This window comes from Lissotriton helveticus, chromosome 4_1 (genome assembly GCF_964261635.1).
Source record: "Lissotriton helveticus chromosome 4_1, aLisHel1.1, whole genome shotgun sequence".
In the NCBI taxonomy this organism is placed as follows: domain Eukaryota; kingdom Metazoa; phylum Chordata; class Amphibia; order Caudata; family Salamandridae; genus Lissotriton; species Lissotriton helveticus.
The window spans coordinates 967,120,585-967,127,070 of record NC_136063.1 but is presented as its reverse complement, the minus strand read 5'-3'; positions in this window follow the sequence as shown (position 1 = coordinate 967,127,070).

Genomic DNA, 6,486 nt, shown 5'->3' with positions numbered 1-6,486 from the left:
CACATTGCCAACCGCTGCATTGACTCATGTTGAAAATTTCAAAAATAAAGTTAATTAAAAAAAATGTTGTGACACATGTGAGCCTATCTTGAATCGTATTCTCCTTCTCTCTAGGTGTCAGAAGGAATTCCCTATGGTTGTACCAAGCTCTTTTTTGGGCCTTTTTTAGGAGCCTGGTGGGATACCCCCTGTCTCTCAGTCTGTTGAGTAGGTCAGTGGATTCAGAGAAATAGTGTTCCCTTTTGGAGCAATTAGGCCTAACCCTTAAAAATTGGCCATATGGCAAGTTGTCTCTTAGGCTCCGAGGGTGGTGGCTGGAGTATCTTAAGAGTGTGTTTAGCTCACTGGCTTTCCTATAGGGTGTGGTGCGGAGTTTCTCTTCCTCAGCTTTTATGGTAATGTCTAGAAAATGTATTTAGTCCGTGCTATGATCCAAGGAGTATTGTATGTCAGTGGATTGGGTATTGAGCCAGCAATGAAAGGCGTTGAGTTGTGTCTCAGTCTCTCGCCAGATCATCAGTACATCATCAATGTACCTCCGCCCCAGGGCGATACTGTTCCTGTGTGGGTTATGGGTGTTCAGAACATATCTTTGCTCATAAGCGTCCATCAAAATAATGGCCAGATTTGGGGCAAAACTCGCCCCCATGGCCACGCCTTTGGTCTGGTATTAGTATCTGTCTTGAAACATGCAGACATTTTTGCTCATTGCAATATCCAGTAATGTTATGATAAGTCATTGGGGATTCTGGTGGGTTTTGGCCATTTATCCTGGGCCAACTTGATCACCTTCAAGACTGCCTCCTGGGGGATACTCGTGTATAACGAGGATATATCCATAGTGACCAATAATTCATTACTAGTGTTAAATGGAAGGTTGTCAACTAGATATATGGCTTCCATAGTGTCCCTAATGTAGGTAGGAGTGGCAATTGCAATGGGCTTGAGGAAGTAGTCAATGAATTTACATAATGGTTCTAACAGTGAGCCACATCCTGATATGATTAGTCTCCCTGGAGGGTTCTGTGGTAAATAAATAAATAATTACCGGTACTATTTTTCTATGCATTAAATGAAAAGGATAGCTCAATAAATAAGAGGCAAAATCTGTGGTATCTGAGTCATATGGGCTTTAATCAGATGGCTCGAGCCAATGGACCATCGGGTTCCATCACCTGCAAAGGTTCAGGAAGGGACAGGCACAGGACAAAGAGGGACAGCCAATATCTCATTAACATCTTACAGTATATATAGTAAAACAGTATAATTGCATTGAATACAGTAGGTGTAACAAGTGACAAACGGAAGATAAGAACATATGGGCGTGAAAAGAAGGCGTGCACAGGGCGTGCACGGAGACATGTGATGTAGACGTCACAGAAGTGTCATAAGTGGGTGGATACATGGAGGGGGCTACCTGGGCAGCTGGAACCTTTAACCTACTGGTGCGCGCAAACGAGTCATGACGTGTAACTGGGGAGAGCTGGGGGCTCTGACTTCTGGCACTAGAAGAGGAGACTAAAGTCTAGGATGTCAGAACGACCTGTACCTATAGCATATCTGATATCTTGTGTTTGGAGTACATGTTGCTTGAATCTAAAAGTCATCAGGGCAAAGGCTACTTGTCACTAAGGCTAATGCATGCATATATTTCTTCATGTATTGCGTGTGCTATGAATCTTCTATGGATATTAATTCAGTAATTCTCTTGCACGGAGACAGAAAGACTAGACTGTAGATGAAGATGTTTATGCGGTTCGTTAGCTAGGAATGTGAAGCCGGGGAGCTGAACTGATAACTAGGCATAACATATTCTTGGCAGACAGGCAGGCAGGCCAGGCCGGGCACCGCGTTGCTTGGCAGGAAGTAAGTGAAGGGTCAGGGATGCGGGAGGGGCTGCATCGCTCCTCAGAGTGGTTCAGGAGACTTGAGGCTTGAATCTGGTGTCCGGGCCCTGTGAGGCCTAGAAACGGGTGCAACTCGATGATTTAACGTGCACAATGTAAAGACGTTGGCAACATAGGCCTAATACTTGTTGCTTTCAGGAGGGACTGGATAACTAACATACTAACGTTGGACACAACTATAATTGCGTCTTTATTCGGTCAAGGGGGTAAATATGCATATTAATCATGCACATATAACATATGATGGGGAACACGTAGGGACACACAACAGGGCAAAATTCAATTTTCCTCATTCCCTCCTTGTTCCCTACGTTTCCCTCAGGAAACATCAATATTCATGAGACCATCTATCTGTTCATACAGCATCATTTGCTCGTCTTTTATCCTTTGGGAATGGGACTTTGGACTTGGAATACAAGATGTAGCGCACAAACCGCAAATCGCAGGGCCACATTGTAAACAGAGACAACAACTGAAAATGATCATTACTACTATTCCTAGGAACGACAGTACTTTCCATCCCCAGGCAGATATTATACTCCAGAGCCAGCCGGACCAAGTCCAGGTGCCTGGATTCTGGTGTAGCTGATGAGCTATTTTATGAAGTCTAGTTATTGCTGAATACACAGACGGTGCGTTATTAGGAATGAAAATGCAACAACTAGATCCGATGACTCTACAAGCTCCGCCCCTATCGGCCAGTATGACGTCAAGAACAAGGCGGTTCTGAAGAACGACAAATCTCATAGCAGATTGCTCTTCTGTTAAGTTAGCTAGAGCGGAAGTAGTCTCATTCACTACTGCTTCAAGGGTTCTGGTTAATCTGCGTATTAACTTACTATTCTGGACAGGACCTATGAAGAAAAAGAAACCTTTATTGAAATCTGTGTACTGTTCTAATGCAGTTTCAGTCTGATCGACAATTGGGGACTCGATCTCCCTTCTATGTCTGACGTGTACTAGATGGGTGTTTCTGTGGTAATCAGATGGGGCTAGAAAAACTGGTGGCAGTAGGAATGCAATGTAACATGTTCCATCCCAATCTAGGGGCAGACGTACATATGCGGTCTGACCACATACAAAATATGAATGACGTGAGGCTTTGAAAGTAGACTTCCCACTGTCACAGTATTCGACCACAGTAGTACAATCACTGTGTCCTAGGTGTACTGAACCATTCTTTCTAACACATAATTCGCCTTTCACTGGTAGGACTGTTTAGAAGGTAAGTCTGGAGTAGTCTCGGACTGAACATTCAAAACCATGAAATTGGAGGAGAAATTACCTAGATCATATACTTCATTTTCTAGATCTAACCCGGTCCTATGGGAAAGACCTTCCTTGTCTGGGACACATGTTCTATTCAAAAGGGACTTATCGTCTAAGGATGATGTCAACGTAAACCATGCTCCACACGAACCATTGTGTGAAAATGGATAGGGAAAGAGTGGCAGAACTCCCTTCACTGTCTGGTAAGGGGGGAGTCGACCACACACCCAACAATTAGTGGCATTGCTGGTCTGGTGTGAATAGTGTAACATACGGATGAAAGTATTGTTGCGCATTGCAAGTCGGTAGGATAACTCGTGAGGGGGTAGTTCACTAAATGTGTGCTCTACTGTATCATTAGAGGAAAGATGTACATGTGAATCAAGAGGAGGAAAAAATACATGTAAAACATAACTTATACATGTGATCGTAAGACTCAGAAATAACATAAACAATAACGTAACAATGCATCTGCTGCGCAGATTCTTACAGTAACGTATTTTCTTGGAGTTTCGTCTATCTCTCTCACTATGTGGGTCTATCTCATACATGTCAGGAACCTGTCTAACCGCTTCACCGAGGGGGACTTAAACAATCAAACTGTCTGACTTGCTAGACCTTAGTTTTAATTTATACTCCTGCTGCGGAGTTTTCTCTAACAGGGGAAGTTTAGAGTCAGTATCGGGGCAGTCCTTGAGAAAAGTCTTTGGACGGAGTCCATGGAAACGCTTGATGTGGCTGGAGTGTAGCCAGCCCTTTCTGCCTTCTAGCTTTACTGCGGTCCTTGTGGTCATCAGAACAAGTTTCGGCTCCTTCCAGCGGGGCTCCAGCGGGCTTGAACGATCAAAGTTGCGGATCAAAACAAGATCACCTGGAACAACCTCGTGCGGTTTCACCTGGGTGTTGTCTGGAAAGGCAGCCGCGACCTGTGAACTACAAGAGAGTAGTGCAGACATCAAGGAAGCTAGGTAATCTGTCAGCATATTACTGTCAACATCGGTAATTTTACGTGGCATAGGTGTACCCCACATGTTTGGGGGACGACCAAACACAACTTCAAAAGGTGACAGACCTGATCGGGAGTGAGCAACCATTCTCATGTAGAAAAGGGCAACCGGCAGGGCTACCATCCAATCTACACCTTTCTCGGCACAGACCTTTGCAATACGTATTTTCAGAGTTTGATTGTGTCTTTCTACGAGGCCAGCTGCCTCGGGGTGTCGTACGCAATGGAACTTCCACTGGTACCCTAACAGAAGTGATACTTGTTTCATGAGTTCGGACGAGAATGGCTATCCGTTATCTGAATACACGACCCTGGGTAAACCATAGCGAGGGAAGAACTCACGAACCAACTGCTTGGCAGTGGTCGCGGCAGTGTAATCTGGGACTGGATATGCTTCTGTCCATCTGGACAAAGCGCATACAACTACAAGGACATACTTGAAACCTCGACATCGATCCATCTGGATATAATCCATCTGGAGGACTTCAAAAGGGTGGTCAGGAGGATGGAATCCACCTTGTTCCACGGGAACACCTTTACCTGGATTGAACTGACAACAGATCATGCAGGTACGCACTTTCTGCTTCGCTGCTGCTCGTAAATGCTTGTTAAACCAAAGGTTCTGGATGCTGTCTAACATGGCTTTTTCTCCTAAATGTGCTGGACTATGTGCTGTATTAATAATGACTTGAACCATAGAGTCGGGGAGAAACCATGTGGCTTTTCCCTTCGTCAACCATCCCTGATCTGTCTGGACCCCTCCTTGTTCAGACCATTTCTTGATTTCGTCTGGGGTAGCATGTGTCTGTATGTCTAGTACGTCTTGTGTAGGATCCTTAACTGTCATACAAGTTGTCGGGACTGGAACGTCTGTCTTTGTTATGTTAACTGGAATGTCTGGAGTCTGAGCTGTAAGCTTGGCTGTTCGATCTGCCAGGTCGTTACCTTGGGAAATGGTGTCAGTGACATTCGTATGTGCTTTGCACTTCATAATGGCAATGGCTGTCGGTAAATGTATTGCATCTAACAGAGCTTGAATGAGGGGGCCATGCTGAATCTTGGCTCCATGAGAGGTCATGAAACCTCTTTCTTGCCAGAGGACTCCAAAGTCGTGTACGACTCCGAATGCATAACGTGAATCTGTATATATGTTTACTTTCAGGTTCTTGGCTCGTATGCAGGCTTGGGTCAGAGCGATGAGCTCTGCTGCTTGAGCAGACAAGGTGTCAATACGATGTGTTTCTATAACTTCAGTTTCAGTAGTCACTGCATACGCGGCTACTAATTCTCCTGTACTTGTTCTCATACATGAACCATCCACGTAAAGTGTCAGGTCTGGGTCAGATAATGCAATGTCCGTCAAGTCTTGTCTTGGCTTTGTCATGGTGTTAATAACTTCCACACAGTCATGTGTGGCAGGATTTGAAACAGTCGAGGGTAACAGTGTAGCAGGATTTAGTACGTTGCAACGTCTGATTTCTATGTGTGGCTGAAACAGTGTCAGTTCATATCCTGTTAAACGTGCAATTGTCAAGTGTTGAGTCTGTGTTCGGTTTAAAAGAACTTCCACGGAGTGTGGAACTTGTACTGTCAGGGAGTGTCCTAACACTATGGAATCACTTTGTCTGATAGCTAGAGCTGTGGCTGCAACTGATTTAAGGCACGCAGGCAGAGCCTGGGCCACTGGATCTAATGTGCTAGAAAAATAAGCACAGGGCTTGTGTTGTCCTGCTTGATCTTGTGTGAGAACAGATAATGCTGTACCATCACATTCAGTAACAAAAAGTGTAAAAGGCTTACTATAGTTTGGTGTCGCTAAGACAGGTGCATTACATAAAGCTTTCTTTAACTCATTGAAAACAAGTGTATGTTCCTGGGTCCAAGGGAGGACAGTCGATGTGGCTGCCTCCTGTGTTGTCAACTGTATCAGTGGTTTGGCTAGATATGCGTACTGAGGAATCCATTGTCTGCAGTAAGAAGTGAGGCCGATAAAAGCTCGTACCTCCTTCTGTGTCTTAGGCTGTGGAAGATGTGCAATTAACTGGATACGGTCAGGTGTCAACTGTCTACCCCTCTTGGACAACAAGTGTCCAAGGTATACCACTTGTTGGACACAGAATTGCAGTTTCGAAGGGGACACCTTGTGCCCCATTTCTGCCAGGAAATACAAGACTGTCAGTGACGCACGTTCGCAGTCACGTTCTGTACGGGCTGTGATCAACAGATCATCGACATACTGGAGCAGGGCAGTGTCAGTTGGCATGTGAATACTGTCTAGTTGTCTTTTAAGTGCTTGACTGTAAA